This window comes from Canis lupus, chromosome 1 (genome assembly GCF_048164855.1).
Source record: "Canis lupus baileyi chromosome 1, mCanLup2.hap1, whole genome shotgun sequence".
Taxonomy (NCBI): Eukaryota; Metazoa; Chordata; class Mammalia; order Carnivora; family Canidae; genus Canis; species Canis lupus.
The window spans coordinates 75,851,436-75,874,119 of record NC_132838.1 but is presented as its reverse complement, the minus strand read 5'-3'; the positions used below and the strand labels follow the sequence as shown (position 1 = coordinate 75,874,119).

Here is a 22,684-nt window from a genome sequence, read left to right as displayed (position 1 = left end):
AATGCCACTTAAATCTTGTGCACTGGACCAGAGACTCAGTCTGGAGCCTGGACCACCTTATAAGTAGCCCAGCTGCCCTATAGCTGCCATGTTGTAAGGAAGGTCAAACTAGCTCACATGGAGAGACCACATGGAGAAATCCCAGGGCTATATGAAGAGCATTTTCCTGCCACTCTCAGTTCCTTTCCCCTCAACCTACACTGTTCTAGCTTCAGCCACCATCTGGTCCTGAGCCAAAGCCATCCACCACATTTTCCCCAAATTCCTGTTGTGCACAAACTGTGAGGAATAATAATTGTTGTTTTAAGCCACTAAGTTTCAAGATGCCTTATTATGCAACAGTAGTAACTAGAACTTCTTTAAACCTTTGCCCAAAGGCTACTTCACCTCTAAACCTCCTCTGATCCTAGATGTCATGACTTCATCCCATGAAACTCTCCTTTCCCACACAGCTACTAGGTGTTGGAGTTCTCAACATTTCCCTTCACTCAGAGCTCAGTTTTGCTGGTGCCAATCTCTATTTTCTTCAGTTTCCCTCAGAAGCCTCATACTTCCTGTCCTTTTATTATACAGAATTCATTGTGTCCTACCAGCTACCTCTATCCCTGAGTACCATACCCATCTCAGCTCTCTCAGTAACAAAGAGGCCTCCAGGTAACAGATCTCACCCTCCTTAAGGAGCAGCGTTTGAGCTCCAATAATGCTGACGAGGCTTCACTTTTGTTTTTAAAGATTTCATTTATTTATTCATAAAACAGAGACAGAGGGAGGCAGAGGTAGAGGCTGCCCTGAGGTTTTTAATATAATAAGAAAACATTATTTTAGTCAATCATGAACTCAAATGAACTCAAGCTCATCTGTCTCACCCAATGGGGACTGTGTCTTACTCATCTTTTTATCCCTAGGTTAGTTCACACCTTGACAGAGAAAAGACTCTGGATGGATAGATGGATGGATGGTTGGATGCATACATGCATGCATGGGTAGATTGATGAATACAGAGAAATGCTTGAAAAATATAAAGTGGAATTTGCAAACTTGGGGCATACGTGGTGCCATTTCCAAACTCTGTGCCATGGAAGGCATGATTAATAGATCCCAGCACTCTTTCTGGGGATTGGAAAGGCTGCCTCACCCTGTTTTTAAACTATACATAGAAGGTAGCAATCAACGATGGTTTGTACTTGAGAAGACTAAAAGCACAAAGACTCTTTTTTGGAACTTCAATTTATTAAAAATATCATTAAAATAGAAGTCAAAACTCTGTATACAACTGCTTCCTGATTTTCTTTAAGGTTTCAGCAAAGTTCATTAAACTAATATACATGTTCCTGTGCTTTCAATGTACATAGATTTCACATTAAGAAGAAAATGTTCTGACACTTTATGGCCTTTGCTGTTAGCTGCAGTGTGGTGAAGTCTTTAAGTAAAAAATTCATCTCAAAAGGGGACCAAATAATAAAGCAAAGTGTGGGATTCTGAAAGTCAATATGGTCAATAGTGCTGTGTTGTTTACAACCAATCACTTACCAGGATGGACAGGACCAACGGAGAAAGGAAATTACCCACCCGCCCACATAATTGCACCAATTGCTAGAATCGGTTAATAGGTCATAAAAAAAATCAATCCTAGAGAAGCATAAAGAGATACATAGAGTAGAACTTGGTTATTATTGGTCTTCATTCACAGCCACATTTGAGTACCTTACTCTTTATTAGCAGGATGACAGTTCTGACAAATTATCCTGTCACTTTCTGCTTTCGTGCCCTCTTTTTTATTGGGAGTGAGTTTTTTTCTCTTCTCTACTTTCTGTGTTTTGATTTTCATAGCACAGTGCCTGGATTCTGTGGCAAGGGAGGGGGTGTTATTAGGGGAAGAAAAGAAGCTTTTGTTGTGCCCCTGGCCAGTACCAGGAAGAGTGTCAAATTCCTTAGGCAACTTGTCTCATCTGATACACCTCCCACTTGGACCAAGTGGTAGCTATGATTGTGACCTTTACTCCATGGAAAAGGAAACTGATGTTTAGAGAAGCTAAGTCACTTGCTACACAACCAGCAAAGGGATTCATTCAAATGTAGGTCTGTCTGTCCGAGCCGAAAGTCTTACTTTTTCTATTGAATAAGTCCTTGATTTCTTATCAAAAAGGCCAGATGTGTGTTGAAATTCAGTACGGTACAGAATGGGGACATGATGCATATTCCATATATTACTTAATACTCCCTGTGGGGTCTAGAGCAGCACCCTGTAATCAAATCCATTAATATTTCAGCAGTGAAACATCAACATTGAAACTAAATAGGATAAATAAAAGTACGAATGGCCTTACTATTTGGTTGCCAAATGATTCTACACCTATTTTGTGAAATTTTTCATTTTCAGAGCTTTGGGATTTCATAATTTTGGCTAAGGAACTGTATCATGTGGGCTCCCAGGAGAGAGTTTGCACACATTTGTCCTCTCTCTCAGGGAACTCTGAAATGGAGCAAGCTGGAGTTAAAGAACAAAAACAAAACCAGAAACAGAAATCTGCTGTTGTTGGTCAATGGCCAAATTTATATACACTTGGCACTTAGGAAATGAAAATGGCTTTGAGAACAAACTGGTAGTAGAACCATAATAGCCCTTCACAGGCCTCTCAAATACAGAGAAGTGGGAATATCAGGAGTATCCCATGAACTAATAGGATCCAGGCCCATTGAACTGTAATTTTATTTTTTAAAGATATTTATTTGAGAGACAGAGAGAAAGCACAAGTGAGTAGGGAGGGGCAGAGGGAGATGGAGAAGCAGGCTCCCTGCTGAGCAGGTGAAGTGCTGAGGAGGGAGCCTGATATGGGGCTTGATCCCAGGAACCTGGGATCATGACCTGAGCCCAAGGCAGATGCTTAACGGACTGAGCCACCCAGGTCCCCGAACTGTAATTCTAAACTGCAGCCCATGCACAGCAGCCATTTGGACTTCCCATGAAACTGAGACTCCACTTCTCTTTTCATCTCCCCTCCCCCTTTCAGATATCTCCTCTGAGGATTGATGGGAGTGTCAGAGAGCCACTGGTGTTTGTCCCAAGTAATTGGATTGACCCTTTGAAGAAAAGGTTAGTTTAGATAAAATGAAATTTTCAAGTGGAGGGACAGATTCTCATTCTGGAACATCTGTAGTTCACTTGGAGGATGGGTTTTCAGTCCTTGTTCTATTATTTCATGATTCTCTATCATACTAGCTACACTTATCAACATCTCGCCCACCCCATCTCTTTTGTTCATGTCATTTGACCACCTTCCCTGCTATCCTATAGTCACAGCTCATTGGGTCAAGCTGGACCTCATTTTTCTTTCTTGGATTTTGAACATAAGACGTAGAAACTGAAACCACCTAAATCAGGTGGTTAAGGACTCTGGGTTTGTAATGTCACATCGGGTTAGGCCAGAGTCATACCCTTGCCTTCTCTTCACCTTAGCAGGCTGTAAAGGAACAAAAATCAAGAGGATGATCCTCACAGAAGAGATTTTAATGAAGTGTATTCCAGAAAAAAGTGGAGAGAGACAGAAAGAAAGGGGAAGGGGGCAAAAGAGAGAGAGAAAGAAAAAAAAAGAGTATTGAGGCTTGGTTAGCACTTGGTTTATTGACACCAAGTCTGGGTTCTCCAGAGAAAAGAATCAATAGGAGATCGATCTATCATGTATGTATGTATGTATATATGTATCTATCTATCTATCTATCTATCTATCTATCTATCTATCTATCTATCATCATCTATCTTTACTAAGGCATTGGCTCATATGATGATGGAGGCTGGGAATTCCACAATCTGCAGCCAGTAAGCTGGAGATCCCATGGTATAATTCTAGTTTAAGTCCAAAGGCCTGAGAATCAAGAGAACTGATGGTGTAAGTTACAGTCTGAGTCTAAGTCCATAGGCAGGAGAAGATGGATGTTTTGACTCAAGATAGCCAGGCAGAAACTTCTCTTAATTAGCCTTTTTTCTACACAGGCCTTCAATAGAGGCCCACCCACACTGGGGAGGACAGCCTGCTTTATTTAGCCTACCAATTCAAATAATAATCTCATCCAGAACCACCCACCCCCAGACACACCCAGAAATAATGTTTATAGCCAAATATCTGGGCACTCCATGGCCTGGTGAAGTTGACACATAAAATTAACTATCACAATCCTTATAATAAATCTTTCAAAGCAGGATGTACCAAGTTTATCTAAACAATCCAGAGACCAGTGATTGATGGGAGTCAGATGCCGAGAGCTCTTGGAAACATTTTATCATAGTCTTTGTACATCTTTCCTGAAGGAACTGTGGGAGAACTTATTGGATCCCACTTTCCTCAACAATGTTCCCTTCCATACTACTGTCCCTCCTCCTGGAGGAAGATCAACAATGGAGTGGGTCTCCTTACCTTTCATACATTATTTATTTATTTATTTATTTATTTATTTATTTATTTATTTATTTTACCTTTCATACATTTTAAAGTGAGGTTGGGGCACCTGGGTGGCTCAGTCAGTTAAGCATCTGCTTTTGGCTTAGGTCATGATCCTGGGGTCCTGAGATCGAGCCCCAGGTTGGGCTCCCTGCTCTTTCTCAACAGAAAGTCTGCTTCTCTCTCTTCCTCTGACTCTCCCTCTCTACTCATGCTCTTGTTCACACTCTCTCTCTCTTTCTCAAATGAATAAATAAAAAAACTCTCTTAAAAAAATCAATTGAACACCAATAAAAAATAAATTTATTATAAAAAAATCAATAAACTGAGATTAGATCAGATCAATGTTTCCCAAAGTATGGTATGTGTACTACTGGAGGTATACAAGATAATTTTAAAAAGTACAAGAGCAAAAAAATAAAATTAAATTAAAAAAATTAAAAAGTACAAGAGCAAACACTTATTTCACCCTTTGAGTATTTTCATTTTGTATTAGACAAACCTGTAATTTATATGTTACATTGGTCAGGGTAGGTTAGGCCATGCTGTGTAACAAATAGGATAATATACAATAAAGGATTAACTCAGCAGGTCTGGGTAGTTCAAACTCTACATTCCAAAGAAAGTTTTGCTTCTTTCCCAGCTCCTGGTTGATAACCTCTAAGCCCTTGGAACAACCTGTTTGTTAAGAGTGTTTTTGTTTACCTGAGGCCTGTGCCACATCAGGTAGTTTATGTTCACAGTGTGATCTCAGGCCACAGACTATTAGCTTGACCTCTGGAGGAGATGGAACTAAGGTCAGCCACATGGGAGATCAGCTATGCCTGTGTAATGAGATCCCTGGACACCAAGGCTTGGGTGAATTTCCTTGGTTGGTAGTACTTCATGCATGTTGTCACTATCGGTGATGGGAGAATGCTGGTCACAGGACTCAACTGGGAAGGGACAACTGGATTCTTGTGCCTGATCTCTCCTGGACTCTGCCCTGTGTGCCTTATCCTTTTCTGATTTGATTCTTTATCTTTTCATTATAATGGACCATAACTATGAATATGACAGCTTTCTAAGTTCTGTAAGTCCTTCTATTGAATCATTGAATCCAGGGTGGTTTTGGGGACCCCAAATGCAACTAAAAAATTCTTAGCAGCTTAGTACAATAACCTTTTTTTTTTTTTTTCTGTTCATGTAAAGTCTGGTGCAGAGCTGGATTCTCTTCTGGCCAACACTCCTATTAGCAATTAGGGTGCCAAATGCTGCCATTTCAGAATCCTTTGTTTCCAGTTACACAGGTGGCAGAATGAGAGCAAAGGAGAACATGTAGGATGTTTTAGGGACCAGTTTTGTAAGTGTTTCACTTCTGCCCAGATTGCATTGGTCAGAATCCAGTCACATGGGGCCAACCTAAGGCAGGGAGGTTGGGAAAGGCAGTCTTCCTGTGTCACTAAGGAGAGAAAATTAAATTGATGAGCATTTAACTAGTCATCATCACATACATCAAGTCCTTGACTCTATGGGATATTAATACTTAAGGCAAAGTCAATTTTACATAAGTATAAAAAGTGTGTTGTTTTATAGAAAGATACTTAAAAAAAGTGTAGATAATTCACAATATGACAAAAATACTGAAGTGGCAGGTGAATTATTGAAGTTTGGGTAATACTGGACAAGATAATGGCCATGGAGACATTTTGGTTACAATGTGCTTCTATGATAATACCACCTGATGGACACTATAGTGTTCTACAAGGTTCCTGGGTCTGGTAGTTAATAATTTTAGGAGTTTAAAATTTTTAGTCATTCTCTTGAAATCTAGGATAGGAAAAAATAATGGAAGGAAAACTTCATTTTTAAGTATTCTGCTATGTCAAAATGGAAAGAACAATTAATTTTCATTCAAAATTTCTTTCTTATACGTGATACAAGAAAAACTCTTTTCTAGCCTAAGTATATTATTTTTTTTAAAGGAAGTTCCATCCTGGCTCCATGTAGAATATTCCCTTTTAAACATCTGGCTTACTCTTGGTCTATGATTTAAATGGCTTAGTGAACATTTTCTTGTCAAAAATAAAGCAGGATGTTTGAAAGCTCAGGGAAAACTTTTGACAGCTGACAAATCTTCTGAATGCGGTGAACTTATCAAAAGCATCTTTCTAGGTAAACTTTGATTCACCTTGTAAAGCTAAAATAGAACAAAGACAGACCACACAATAAATAAAATGATATTAACAGAAAATGTGTATTAGAAGTTTGGTATTCTATATGGCCCACAATTACTTTGCCTGGCAATAATTTTTGGTAAGATAACAAAATAACTTAAGTATATCCAGTTATATAAAGGTCCGTCCCATAGGAGCCTGATCTGGAATTTCAGAATTCATGGAATTCAAGGGGAAATTTGTTTATCTCTCTGCCTTTGCCAGGGCTGCTTGAAAACAGCCTGTCAGGAGCTGATTGACCAACAGTGAGTCGTTTTTGCTCAGCAGAACCTCTTATCAGTCAATGTCTAGGTATATGACACAACTTTGGAGGTGGATGAGTAAGTTTTAGCCAATGTTGTAGTGACTTACATTTGATTTTTGGTTAGGTCTGTTACTTTGATACAAAATGGCAGCCTTAATTAAAAGTGTTCCAGTCATTGAATGTGTTGCACTATTAAAGAGCTTGTAGTGAATTTGTGAGAGGGAGAATGGGGAAACCTGATTGCTTTGAGTGGTGGCCTTGGTTCACACTGAAATTAATCCATCTTGTCTTTAGAAATCCTGAAAAAAAAAAGACTTCAAAAACTCATATCAACTGTACATGGTATATGAAGGTACCAGTGAGATGACCACCAATAACCTATAAATAATGTGGATTAATTAAATAGAAATAAATTAGACTAATTAAATAAAATTAAGTGGGAGGAGTTGGCCCATGGGAGTCTAGAAATAAGATTGCAGAATTAAGTAGAAATAAATTAGACTACTCAAGTAAAATTAAATGGGAAATATCAGCCCATGGGAACAGCTGCTTGACTTGTAATTTAACCAGTGACATTAATATAGTACAAGAAAGAACATATTTATTATAGCATAAAAAGTGGATTTAAGAGAATAAAAATCTGCCAATACATGTGTATTATGGTTTGGTGTAGAATATCTATTTGGGAGACATAGTGAAATCATAGCAAGGTACTTTCTTATAAACAGTTATTATCTTGTTCACATAAAATATCCCTTACTACTGTCTACTTACATATATACTCATATCTGACCTTCTAATCACTAACCTGACTTCTTAGGATACTGGAAATAACAAGACCCATTCCAACTAAATCATTACAGGATCTGGAGTAGCTCACATACTGTCTGGGAGGGCCAGAGGGAGTGCTCTGCAGCCTGAAGCAGATCTCATGATGGGATTGCTCCAGAGACAATCCCACTATTGTCACCATGGTTAGAGATATGGGAGAGTGCACAATTAATACTGGAAAGCAAATACTCAGTCATTGGGCACCATTGCTTTAAAAGCACCCTCAATGCCATCCTCTTAAAAAAAAAAATCAGATTCTGTGCAGTGTTAGGTCAAAAATCTCAGTCTGATTAGAAAAGTCTAGGTTCCATGGATTTTCCTTAGCTTCAAGGGTATCTGGGAAAGCATGCTCTTGGACCCTACCTTGAGAGATGCCACTCTTGAAGAGAAAAGTCTCCAAATATGGAAAGGGTAGCAAAGATCCAACACAAGGAAAAACCCCTACAGATGAGTTGGCCTTGTGGTCATGGGAATCCCGTGTTCCCCACTGTAATGAATACACTGACCCTTCTGTATTATTCATTGGTTTCAATACTGAAGCATCTTCAATACTTCCTCTGGGAGTAGTGGAAAAACCCACTTTCTAGACCTGTAAGGCTGTCAAATAAACTTGAGACATAGTAAATTCTTCAATCTAATGCCATGCTAAATGAGACACTTCACTGCCAGTCAACCAGTCAGCTTTCCCTTGGCAACATCCTCTTGTTTCAAATTTCAACAAAGACATTATAGATTGCATATAAACCAATCCCAAGGCCAAATGGCCTGACATATGAAAAGAAGAGCATGGGAATAGCTTCAACAACAAGTGCTCTTTTGATGAACATGAGTCTCTTCTTTCAATGTGCTAAAGTTGAGAATCAGGGACCCTGGTGGCTGGATTGATGGGTGGGTGAGGGCCCATATACAGGGAGATATGGGTAGAAGTGGTCTGCTCTGGGTGCAAGCAATATCTGTTGAGAATTTTAAAACAATAAAAGCAATGAAAAGGTGGTTTGCTTTTTGTTATCACCATGGTTGGGCAGTTCTAAACCATGTCAGTGATAAAATACTTCTAACCAAAAACACCTTTTTGCTTGTCTATATTCTAAATGATTATTAAAATTACTTTTGAGATTTAAAAATACATAATAATACATACGTTAGTTTCAAATTAGAATGGTTTTGTTTCTTACTCTTTAGTAAGGACTATATTCTCCATGGAAGTTAATTTGGAGACTCCTTCTGTTATTTAGTGGATCTCCAATGTGCATGGACTCAGTTACATGTTTGTTTTGAGAGTAAATGTGTAATGGTCTGGAATTGTTCAAGCTGGCTTTGGGCATTGTATGTGTCTCCAACTCCTGTGATACTGCATAGTCTGTGTTTAAATAGCAGATTTAAAATAAACAATGATAGCTTAGTGAGTTAAAGATGAAAACTCAAAGCCCAAATTATTTTAATTGTTACCCCATGAGACCCCTTGGAGATTTGGGGCTTGAAATTTAAAACAGTAACTCCAAAACATAACACTTTTGCGCAGTAAATGCAAATATTAGTTCTCAAATGAAATATTTTACTGAATTTTGAATAACATGCTTAAAATAGAACTTTCTTCTTTTTCAGTTAATTGTTTAACACCTAAAGATAACAAATACATCAAAAAATAATGGTCATTACTCATACAACATGAGTATAACTGACACTAATTTTATACTATGGACAAGGAAGTGTTAAAAAATGATATCCTGCAAGCATCAAATATACTGGGTCCTCTCTGAGGTGTACGTCAGATTCCTGAGAGTTGGAGGAATAATGCTCGTGGTTAATACTATTTTCACTGGGAGAGAGTAAGATGTGTTCAACATTGGTCCCGTGGCACTCTTGCCAACATTAGTGCAAATATTATGCCTAAAACAAATAAAATGCACAAACAATAACAACAAATCATAGCTTCTGGTTAACGCAAAGAATTAAATGTAAAATTGATGATAGTAGCTAGCAAAATATTGGCTGGAAGAAGTTACTTATTTACTTGGATTCTGGTTTGTAACTATCATCCCTAGGTTTGCACTTTAATGCAGAGTTCCCTTTCCTGGGTGCCACCTCTCGCCCAGGCCCAGTATGACACACATGCAGGCCTCAAAAGGTAGGTCTTGGGGTCTTTCTATTTAGTAAATGAAGAAACTCAGGAGCAGAGAGACTAAACAATCTGTCTGAAGGGTTAGCATGTAGAAAAGTTTGGGAAGGAAGCCTGTCTTTCTGGTTTCAAAGCAGGCTTTTTCCTCCCTCCATTGTGCTATCTTGAAAGGACAGAAACACATCCCAGATTGTCCAATGATCATTTATAGAGCTTGCTGAAATCCTATTGTGTCTATGATTCTTTTCCACCATGCTTTGTTTGGAGGCAAAGGCTGCTTTGAGCAGTGGCCACAGAGTGAGGTTAAGCAGAACAACATCCTGAGCTCTGTCCCTCCTCTAGGCCTGGGCTGGGTGCTGTCTCTGCTATCAATGGGTCTACCCCATGCCAACTTCAGGGATGTGGAAACAAGGCTCAAGAGGAAGAGGCATTACCTTAAAGTTTTGACCACAGATCAGCTGCTCTTAACTGGTACACTTCACAGACCCTTGGGTGCTTCTCCCTGCCAAGTGCTTCTCTTCCTATCTTCACTGAAAGGTTGCTTTCAGGTTTCTAGTTTGGAGCTTTCCTATTCTCATTCCCAGGGCCAGGCAGCTGTCAGAGCCTCACCTTCTGCTGAGCACTGAGATGTCAGATGTAGTGACTTTCAGAGAGGGAAGGGAAAAAGTAGGAGGCTGGAATGGAGGGAAGGAGGTTGTCTCCTTCTACCTCCTCTCCACTTTCTCTCTCAATCTGATGAAGGACCAAAGGGCTTCTGCTGGCTGCCATTTAAATAATCAGAGGGAAAATGAGTGGGAAAAATTAGAGAAGGAGACAAACTATGAGATGCTCCTACCTCTGGGAAACGTACAAAGGGTTGCTGGAAGGGAGGTGGGCGGAGGGTTGGGATAATTGGGTGACAGGCACTGAGGAGGGCACTTGATGGGATGAGCACTGGGTGTTATACTATATGTTGGCAAATTGAACTATAATAAAATAATAATTTTTAATATTCTCATTCTCTCATTTCATTTTTTAGGTAGGCAGCACATTCACTTGGCTCAAATATCAGAAGATATAAAAAAAACAAAGCATCCAAGGAAGAATCTCCCTTCTACCCTGTCTCGCCCACACCCCTGCACCCACTAGCCCTGTGTCCCACTCCTGATAGACACTGTTGTGGTTACCTGTTATACTTCCAGTTTGGGTATCCACGAAAATACAAGCAAATGCAATGCATATTGATGCCCAGCTTTTTTACAAAAACATGGTGGCATTCTCTACTGCACTTTTAACTTAATCCTGCACTTTTAATGTAATGAGATTTTCCATGGGGGGTTGGGAGGGAGGGGAGATGAAGACTATCTGACAGTTGTCCAGGGGATTTGCACAATTACTCAATGAATTTATAGAATGGTGAATCTGGGGAATGTTCACTGGTTCAGACTAGTAAGATTGTGCTGGACTTCTCTCCTTCTTGTTTTTTAAGTTCTCTTCCTTCCTTCCTTCCTTCCTTCTTTCCTTCCTTCCTTCCTTCCTTCCTTCTTTCCTTCCTCTTTCCCTCCTTCTCTCCCTCCTACCTTCTTTTTCATTATTTCACAGTTGGTAAATTCGCTAGATATTTGCTACTATCTTGATCTGTTCAGATATTTTTGATCTTTGTTGCTGAGCCATAAGGTTCTCACTGAACAACTACCAAAAATGTGGTCTTATTGTACAATACTCCTATGCCAAACAGCGACAGGTCTCTGCTGGCAGATGTCTTTCCTCAAAATGTGCAGATATGCCCTTGTCAACTTTAGTGAGAAATTCAAAGTCAAGTTCGCTTCTTGGAAAGAATCTGCCTATCAAGTGTAATTGTGCTTGGGTAAATACTCAGCAAATAAACTATTTCTACTTCACTAATCCTGGGAATGCAAACTTCTGTGATGCCAGTTCACAGGGACCCTTTGAACTGCTCTTGTCAAAACACCATGTGGGGATTCTCCTACCAGGCCATCATTACCGACATTGCCAATTCTTAGTCAATATTTTAATAAACATGTTGAGTGGAAATCAACTGGTTAGCTTGTGGAGCTAAACAAATTTAGGAACTTGATTGATGTAGTAAGGCAAAGATAGGATGCAAACCCCCTCCCTACTTCCTCTAGACAGGGTAATTCTTTTTCCTCTGCCCTATGGACTGATTTCACCTGATCCAAACGTGTCAGCCATCCAACTCTGGTGAGTGTTGGCGATAAATCTGCTCTTAGTCCATCCAGCCATTTGCAAATACTGTGGCAATAATCTGACCAAATTTCTCAGAGGAGATAAATTTTACATGGTGGTTCTTTGAGTCTCACTTCTGTGGGTAGGGCCTCCAGTAGAACATCTGTAGACTTTCAGGCATTTTCAGATTATTATGGCTAAAAGTGAAGTGTGGGTGTGTGGGTCTCTTCCCTACCTATGGCAGCTCATATGTCCCTGAGTGATTTCCATTTTGGGATGGTTATGAGTGGAAAATGTTGGGAGGCCTTTGGCTTTTAGAAGCATATTTTTAAAAAAGGTTTTAATTTATTTACTCATGAGAGACACACACAGAGAGGCAGAGACATAGGCAGATGGAGAAGCAGGCTCCCTCTGGGGAGCCTGATGTGGAACTTGATCCCAGGGCCACAGGATCATGACCTGAGCCAAAGGCAGACGCTCAACCACTGAGCCACCCAGGTGGTGCCCCAGCTTTCAGTGTATTATTCAAGTTATACCACATTTAATTTGAAAAAAATTAATTTTTCCACAAATGCATTATTTTGAAAAGTAACTTGATGTAGTAGGCTTCCACAGGAAGTGGTCTCCCTTGCATAGGACTATATCCTGTGGTGTTGCTAGGAAGAGAGGGGGGCTGTAGTTAGTAGCACAGTTGGTGATGGTGAGACAAATGGTTCACCCTGAGGATTTCCTCTCTGCAATCCCCTTAGAGAGATGTGGGCCAGCCCTATAACTTACCAGGAGTGATCCATCATGGTGTGGATGGGTTTCAGGCTACAACATGGTCTAGACAGAGAGAAGGAAGGCCAATGAGAGGGAAGCAGATATTCTCCTGGATAAAGGCAGAAAAACAGATGTTAATGATTAGCTTTACTGTGGGTTCTGTGTCCCTGGGTGCATGTGAGAAGTCCATGTAGAGTTTTTGAGGCCTCTCTGGTTTTGCCCCAGAGGGAAGGAAAAAGGCCTTTTTCTGGTGAGGTCAGGCTGTAGGTCGGGGTGAAGAGTGGAGGGGAATCTGTCTTCTTTCTCCGAGGAGTGAATCTTGGATTTTAGACCCCCAGAAGTTTTGCCCACAATTTTTCTTTCTTCTAGCCCCACACCGGGGTTGGAAGGCCCCAGGTAGAGCACAGGGCTGTCAGCTCAGGGCCTTCCTCTTTAAAGCGAATAACTTACCTTTTTTTTTTCTCGAGCCATCCATGTTTCAGTCTTTCCCCGCTTCCTGGAATCCTTCCCCCACCACCAGTAGAAAAGGATTTGAATGCTGGCTGCTCCACTTCCTAAGAGTAGACCTTGGGCAGTTTCAGGGCTTTTGTCTGTAAAATGGGAGAAAGATAACCACCTTGCAGACTCATCATGGAGGTTGAATGGAATAATGTACCTACATCCCATAGCACAAAGGAGACACGTGATAAGGCTAGTTTCTTTTTCCTTCCCCCCCCCCCTTTTTTTTTTTAACTCACCCCTGCCCCCTTGTGCTACCACATTTTTATTGGCCTTCCCTGTAAATGGGACTTTACACATGGAGCAGAGTCTAGCTTTCTGTCTTTAGAATTAGAAACAGCACTGCTATCTTCCTCTGACAGCTGTGACCCCTCCTATGCGATTTACACAAGTTGTGGTGTAACTGGAGTGAGTATTATGGTTTAGCACATATATTAAAAAGCATCTACTATAGAAACAAGTATTGGCAAGGATATGGAGAAAAAGGAACCCTCATGTACTGTTGGTGGGAACGTACACTCATGTAGCCACTGTGGAAAATCATATGAAAGTTCTTCAAAACATCAAAAATAGAACTACCTTAAGATCCAGTAATTGCATTCCTGGGTATTTACCCAAAGAATAAGAGAACACTTATTCAAAAAGATATATGCACCCCTGTGTTTTATTGTAACATTATTTACAATAAGAAGCTGCCTAAAGGTCCATTGATAGAGGAATGGATAAAGATGTGATACACACACACACACACACACACACACACACACTAGAATATTGCTCAGTCATTAAAAGAATGAACTCCTGGGATCCCTGGGTGGCGCAGCGGTTTGGCGCCTGCCTTTGGCCCGGGGCGCGATCCTGGAGACCCGGGATCGAATCCCACGTCGGGCTCCCTGCATGGAGCCTGCTTCTCCCTCTGCCTGTGTCTCTGCCTCTCTGTCTCTCTCTGTGTGACTATCATGAATAAATAAATAAAATCTTTAAAAAAAGAAAAAAAAAAGAATGAACTCCTGTGATTTACAACATAGATGGAGCTACAGTGTACTATATACTAAACGAAATAAGTCAGTTAGAGAAAGACCAGTACCATATGATTTCATTTATAGGTGGAATTTAAGAAACAATACAAATGAACAGAGGAAAAAAATAGAAAAACTAAAAAACAGACTCTTACCTGTAGAGAACAAAAAGATGCTCACCAGAGGGGATATAGGTAGGGGATGGGTGAAATAGGTAAAGAGGATGAAGCATATACTTACACAATGAGCACTGAGTATTGTAGAGAATTGTTGAATTACTATATTGTACACCAGAACCTATTATAAAACTGTTAACTATACTGGAATTAAAAAAAGTTTTCCTATAGACATTTTGCTTTACACAGCCCATTTGTCTCCAGGCAATATAAAGGAGGCTTGGGTTGTGAACACAGATAGGGATATACTGTCAAGCACCTTTGCTGACTTACTTGAATAGGTAAAGACATTCACTGTCCTTTGTGGCTACAAAATGGTAAAAAGCACAGGCCATACAGCCAGCCATGGCTTAGGATGCAGGGATGGGGGCTGCATTGATCTGATGGCCTTCCTGTCGTCTCTCTCCAGCCTGGCCTTAGTGCTTGAGATCTACAGCTTCCACTTGAAGGGATTTGTGATGGAGACAGACATGTGGATGCTTTTACAAAATCAGGTTTGTAGGCATAGCCTAAAGCATGCATTCTGAATGGGGGGGATATCACTCCCAACAGCATGCAAAATGTTTCTCGGGGAACAAAACATTATATTTCTATGTATAAAACCCAGGTATGCATATAGTATATAAACTGACATGCAGTAAGCTGTGATATTAAAATTACATGAGGAATATTTAGAGGAAAAATTTTGAAAAACTCTCCTTAGGGGTGAAATAATGAAGAAAAAAGTTTGAGAAACCCTGATCTAAGGCAGTGATTCTCAACTTTGCACACTAGAATGATCACAGAGGTTTAAAAAATCTCAATGCCTGGGCTGCACCCAGACCAACCAGAAAGGAGTCTTTAGGGTTGGTCTCAAGCATTAGTATCTTTATTTATTTGTTTTTAAACATTTTATTTATTTATTTATTTATTTATTTATTTATTTATTTATTTATTTATTTATTTATTTATTTCAGAGATAGCGGGAGAAGCAGGGAGCCTGATGCAGGACTCAATCCCAGGACTCTGGGATCAGGACCTGAGCCGAAGGCTTACTCAACTGAGCCACCCAGCCACCCAACATTAGTATCTTTCTTTTTTTTTTTTTAAGATTTTATTTATTTATCATGAGAGACATACAGAGAGAGGCAGAGACACAGGCAAAGGGAGAAGAAGCAGGCTCTATGCAAGAAGCCCGATGCGGGACTTGATCCCAGGACTCTGGGAACATGCCCTGAGGCAAAGGCAAATGCTCAACCACGGAGCCACCCAGGCATGCCCCAGCATTAGTATCTTTAAAACACTCTACATAATTCCAATGTGCAACCAAGTATGATATGCCCTGCTGTGGGTCCCTGGTACTTAGTGTGGTCTACACAGCAGCAACATCAATGTCACTGGGAGCTTGTTGGAAATGCATATTATCAGGCCTTCAGGTGATTCTTGAGCTAATTAAAGTTTGAGAAGCACTTGGATAAATATTTATCGTTAATAAAACCTCAGAGCACATCAGTGCAGCTGCATTAATGCAATGTCAGCATGTTTCCAGCTCTGTTTCAAGACCTCATTGCTGGCCTTTGGAATGAGAGGCCTTGGTATAAGGGGGATGGCCCAAGGTTGAATTTGTGCTCTGACATGATGGGAAGCCGGGCGATCCCTCAGAAGCTGAGCAGACAGCTCGTTTATAGGAAGGGGACCAATGTGCTCAAAAGGTTCAAGTCCAGTCAGCTGGAACGAAGTGAGATGGAATCTCACCATTATGCAAGGAGTTGGCAGTTCTTGGGCAAGAGGTTGATCATGGAAAGTGGTATTTGGAGCCAGCTTAATTTGGCAAGTCTGTGGGTTGAATGAGAGCAGAAAGATTGGGAAGTTGGTAAAACTTCTGGGATCTTGTTCAGGTGTCTTGGTGAGATCTGCCATTCATGCATTTGATCCTTTATTTATTCACTCCCTCAGCAAATGTTTATTGAGTGGTCACCATTTGGATTTGACTTGGCACAGTTGTTATGGGGGAAAAAAGAAGAAACATGACAGACCTTGAAGGGAGACTTTTGGAAGTAAGATTCAGATCCCAAAAATATAATCAGTTATCTCTCATCAACTTAAAAACACTGGCTTATTTATTGAAATCTACAGACACAAAAATATTTTTAAAAGACTGCAGAATAGTTTCATAAAGTGGATGACTTACAATATAAGTAAAGACTTTAATATCATCCATGTTAATTTAAACAAACAAACAAAAAGATTTCTGGAGTATTTTCACTTCCTGTTTTAGATGGGCACAGGTTTGGATTTGGATCTTCCAATTTTTCTTTGCTTATTGCCACAAACTCTTTTGATGCATTGTGAAACATTCTTAGAGGAACATAGCTCTGATGATTCTATCACTATTCAGGTTGATTCAGGTTGTAAGCTGATGTATTACTGCACCAAAATGTCTGCTTCTTGGGGTTTCTACATCTACTTGACTACTGCAGGGATAATAATTATTCTTGATTGTAGTTTCATAATTTAACCAATTTAAGGTTACCAGAATAAAGCATTTGAAGCTATTATATGGCTAATGGTTTAGACATTTTCATATCTCTGTCTTTTGGGTGATAAATGTATAATGTGCTTAACTCTTCCACCAACATTAACTTCTCACATTTAAAATGTTGAATTAAACAATTTAGTGTCCTTGACAGTGTAATAGATTTTGTTTAATAGGCAATGCCTAAAGCTGGACCTAATTCACCTCATTTTAGTTAATGTAATTTTTCCCACAAGGGGTGTTCGATGTAAATCTATCAGACATGTATGGATCTGTGTGACCTCGTAACAACCCCTCAGAAGGTTACATAAGAATCACTCATCTCACCATTTTAACCCTGATGGTGGTGGTGGTGGAGTGACATGAAATGGTGAGAATGATACCAGATGAAGCAAGGGTATTTTGCTCATTTGTTCCATTAATCCTAGAAAAGAATGTATATTCAACATCCATAATGAAACACAGAATAGACCTTAAATGCTGATACTAGGATTCATCTTTAATTTTTTTCTAGTGTTATATATTTACAAGGTTTCATAAAATGTTTCTTAAATTTTCTTCTCAACACCCTTTTGAGATTGGTTAGGTTTTCTTCCCTTCTACTCTCTCAAATCACATATAGAAAGCCCAGAAAGAGTGGGCAAAAGAGGAACATGGTCAGGTCTCTTAACAGCTGACATTCTCCTATGCTGGGCTTTCTATTATGAGTGTAGAGCAGCCACTCTCTGGTCAGATCACCTGGGTTTGATACCAGCTCTGCCACTCACTAGCTCTTTGCTTCATTCATTCATTTGCTCATTCAATACACATGTATTTGAGCATCATTTTCCAGGAGTGGCAAACTAAATGCATAGGAACTACTTAACACCATATTGATAAACATTGCTCCAAACGTAGGATTCAATGATCTTTTCTATTTTGGGCTATGAGAAAAAGTGGTGGTAATTTAAAGAATAAGAAGTTAAATGTGTTTCCTGGGCTTTCAAATAAGGAAACTTTGGGACGAGTGGATAGCTCAGTTGGTTAGGGATCTGTCTTTGGCTCAGGTCATGATACTGCAATTCTGGCATTGATCCCCATGTAGGGCTCCCTGCTCAGCGGGGAATCTGCTTCTCCCTCTCCCTCTGCCCCTCTCCTGGATCACATGCTCACACACTCTCTCTCTCAAATAATAAGATAAAAAATAAAAAATCAGGAAAGTTTATTTTACAGAATAAAGTTTACAGAATAAATGTCCCAGAGCATCTAGGGAACACTGCCCACAAAAAAGGTAGTCAACAAACTTCTACTAATGAATTTCATTCCTTCAATATTGAATATACTGGGGACCCAATAAGAAGCTTTGAATTTGGGAGATAATTGCCCTGTAAGGGTTCAATGAACTAAAAGCTGTATAGGATGCCTGCGATTACTGTTTGGTCCATGTTGTTATTCAGATTGGTAAAGTTGGCAGGAAACAAGAATGCAAAGTATGTTGGGCCAGTACTAGGAGATGAGATTGGAAAAGTAGGCAGGGTAGGGCTATGGAAAACCTCAAATGGAATGCTCAAGAGCCACTGAAGAGTATCAAACAAGAGAATGACATAATCAAATTTGTGTCTTAGAAGTAGAACTTTACACATAGGAAGAGGAGGGCATGGGGGGCAGGCCAAGGTTGATTAACAAGAGTGGTGATAGGGAAAACATAAGGACTCGGGTCAATAACTTAGGTGAGCAATAATGGCCTAATATAGGAGCCAAGAGGTTGGGAGGAGGGGGCAGATATAAGCAACATGAGGAGTAGGGAGTTAAGGGTTGGTGATTAATTTCATATGGGGATAAGAGAGAGGCTAAACTCTTTGGTGACTTCTAGGTCTCTCCTTTTAATGCACAGGTAGATAATAGATTGGATTCCATTAACTGAAAGATTGAGGTAGGGTAGATTTTGAGAAAAAGATCACAAACTGAGTTAGATGTGTCTTTGGGACCTCGAGTAGGTTGTTAGTATATGTGGGGGAGGGTTGACGCCGTTGAAATCAGATGTGTCAAAAGACAAGCAACACAGGTCAAATTAAGTACCCCAGGGAACAACACATTTAAGGGATGGGAGGAGTGGGTGGAAGCAAAAGTAGAACTCTTAAGAAGCTCTGTTCCTTCTCTGGTGTCTCCAGTCTTGGTGAGTGACACCCAGTCATCCAAGCCAGAAATCCAGATGCTGTCTTTGACTTTACAGTCTCCCATATTCCCTCAAAACCAAATCTTGTAAATTCAACCTTCTTAAAATTGTCCTGTGTCCATTTTTCTTTTCTACCCCACTGACAACTTTAGCCTCTCTAAACATGAGTCTCTCTAAATGTGAGAATACTTAGTTATATGATTCAGTAGGTTGCCAGTAGAGGCTGCAATTCTTCAATTCTAACAAGCAGAATTTTCCCTAACAATATCGAATTAGGAAAGATTTGAAGGAGTTGGTTGGAGGTGGGGTCCTAGCACCTTGATGGTCCACATGATAAATGAATTAGTTCACTTTTAGCAAGTGCCAACCACATTCCGCTTTAGCTAGTTCAGTGGCATTAGAGATGCTGAGTTACTTACTCATTTGGCCTTCTAGTCTTGCCAACTGGACAGACGAATTTAATGTCTCCTTGGGGTAGTGAAATTGTCCTCAATTCAGATATGGGAGTGATTTGTAAAAGCAAGCCATTTTTCTTTTAATGTGCTGCACAAATGAAAGGGGTACTAATAGTTTCACAGAATAATTTTGTGAGATTGCATGTATTATCAACTCTATGCTAAATGGAATTGTAATTGCAATGTACAGCTTTGAGTTGGCTCCTTGAAGAAATCCAACGGCCATTCTGTTTGGGCAGCAAAACAACTTCTTGCATGAAATCAACCAGATTCCTATCTACGTATACCCAGAAGTGGGGTTACTGAATCATATGGTAGTTCTACTTTTAATTTTTGGACAGACTTCCATACTGTTTTCTGAAATGGCTGTACTCATTTACATTCTCACCAACAGGTACAAGGTATTTTCTCCATAACTTCACCAACACTTGTTGTCTGTTGTCTCTTTGATAACAGCCATCCTAACAGGTATGAAGTAATAGCTCATTGTGATTTTGATTTGCATTTTTAAAGATTTATTTATTTATTCATGAGAGACACACACACACACAGAGGCAGAGACATAGGCAGAGGGAGAAGCAGGCTCCTCGCAGGGAGCCTTATGTGGGACTCAATCTGGGATCATGGGATCACGCCCTGAGCCGAAGGCAGACACTCAACTGCTGAGCCACCTAGGCATCCCATTGATTTACATTTCTGTGATTGTTAAGTTGAGCAATTTTTCATATATCTGTTACCTGTTTCTATGTCTTTTAAAAAAAAGTCCATTCATGTCCTTTGCTCATTTTAAAAACTGAGTTATTTGTTTCTTGACTCTGAGTTTTCAAAGTTCCTTATATATTTTAGATATTAATCCCTTGTCAGATACATGGTTTGCAATTTTTTTTCCCATTCCGTAGGTTGCCTCTCCATTTTGTTGATTATTTCCTTTGCTGTGCAGAAGCTTGTTACTTTGATGCTGTTCACTTGTTTGTTTTTGTTACCTGCGTTTTTGGTGTTACACACCCTGAGTATCATTCCAAGACCAACATCTAGGAGTTCTCTCTCTGTTTTCTTCTAGGAGTTTTATGGTTTCATGTTCATTAGGATTTTGATTTGTATTTCCTCATGAAAAATGATACTGAACATCTTTTCATTGCATATTGGCTATTGGCTTATCTTCTTTTTTTTTTTTTTTAAGATTTTATTTATTTATTCATGGGAGACACAGAGAGAGAGAGAGAGAGGCAGAGACATAGGCAGAGGGAGAAGCAGGCTCCATGCAGGGAGCCCGATGTGGAACTCGATCCTGGGACTCCAGAATCATGCCCTGAGCTGAAGACAGATGCTTAACCGTTGAGCAACCCAGGCAGACACAGGCATCCCTTGGCTTATCTTCTTTGAAAATATCTGTTCAAATCTTTTGTCCGTAAAATAAATTGGACTGTGTGTGTTATTATCAATGAACTGTAACACGTATTTGTAATATATACTCAACATAGATATATTAGATATTCTACTGAATCTAAGGAATATTTTTTCTTTAAAAATTATTTTTATTTTTATTATTAAGTCTTTAATTTTTAATTCCAGTACAGTTAACATATAGTGTTGTAGTATAGGTACAACATAGTGCCTTATTATTTTCTTAGAAGCGTCTTTTATAGAGCAAAACTTAAATTTTGATAAAGTACAATTATCAATATTTTCTTTTGTAACTTTTACTTTTTGAAGAAATCTTTACCATAAGTTTGAAGATTTTCTTGTACTTTTCTTCCAAAACTTTTGTAGTTTTAGCTTTTAATTTAGATCTATGACCCATACCAATTTAATTTTTGTATATGTTTAAGGCAAAGGTTGTCTTCTTTCTCCTTCAAATGAATGTCTAGTTCTAGCCTCCAGTGTATCGCTTTTTAAAGTGATTTTTAGGAAGCTTTTAAATAATGACCTTCAATTCTTGCAATTGTGAGGGCATATAATTACTAAATATCTATTAACCATTTATCTCCCGCGAAAAAGAGTGCATTGCATTTACTAGATCTTTTTTTCATATTCATTTTCCCTGAAGACACTTCCTAACCTCCTGCAATCAGGCAATTCTGGCCAATTATATATGAGTGGAAACACATGTGTTGCTTTTGTCTGAGACAGTGAAACATCCCTGCATGGCATTCCAACTTTCTCTCCCCTACACTGGCAATTAAGAAAGCCTGTGTTGGAGGATAGAGCCACAAGATTAAGGAGAAGTCATCATTTGAAGGACCACTTGAAATGTCACCCCAGGCCCATCATGGCATTTGTGTGAATGATAGTACATTTTTATATTTTAAGCATCTGAGATTTTAGGATTAATGTTACTGCAGCATAGCTTACTCTATACTGACCAATATACATCAATAGCCTTTAAAAAATAAATTTTCATGAGGCAACTTCTCTAGTCAGTTTAACTATCGTTTATTGAAATTGTTCAGGTTAATGTAGCTCTCCCAAAAATAAGGCAATTGAAGGAGTACCTCCATGATCTGAGAGAATTTATAAGGATTAGAACAAAAGGACTACTTGTCTGAGGAATGATTTTGGGAGAAACCTCATTGCATATTGGAGAATAGATCATTTGAATGTATAACAATATAATTGTAAACTTTGATTATTTAAGAATACACCACTAGCTAGGGGATGGAAATATATTGGTGCTATGTCTAAATCTAAGGAGTAAGATATGACCTGATAAGATCAGGTAATATCTCCTCTTCATAAATTACATTTGCTGCAATAGATATTCATAGGATACTCAGTCCTCAAGTATTTTCTGGATATCTGGAAGAAACCCTATAAAAGGTTCCTATGCTCCTAAAATATATACCCTGAGCTCTTGATCTAGTACATTATAAAAGTCAAGTACAAAGTCTATTTTTGTAGTCTGCCATTATCTATAAGACAAAACAGCAGAGCTCAGGAGAACCTCTCCCCACCCCCACCTTTACTTTTTCTCTGTTTTCTAAACAACTGGTTCATTTTGGTTTGTTTCAAGACTGGCAGCATGAATGGATAATGTCCTGGATGGAAAGTTAGGAGTCATGGGCTCTGGGTGC

General features: G+C 39.4%; 1 long non-coding RNA gene across 1 annotated transcript in view; it reads left to right on the top strand.

Annotated features, from left to right (window-relative positions):
- LOC140620015 (uncharacterized) overlaps positions 1 to 11,700 on the top strand; it is a 28,227-nt gene extending 16,527 nt beyond the window's left edge. The window contains exons 3-5 of the long non-coding RNA XR_012019783.1: positions 3,012 to 3,094; positions 9,773 to 9,859; positions 10,869 to 11,700. This is a non-coding gene — a long non-coding RNA (uncharacterized lncRNA). The remainder of the gene's footprint in view (positions 1 to 3,011; positions 3,095 to 9,772; positions 9,860 to 10,868) is intronic.
- Positions 11,701 to 22,684: the final 10,984 nt, after the last annotated feature.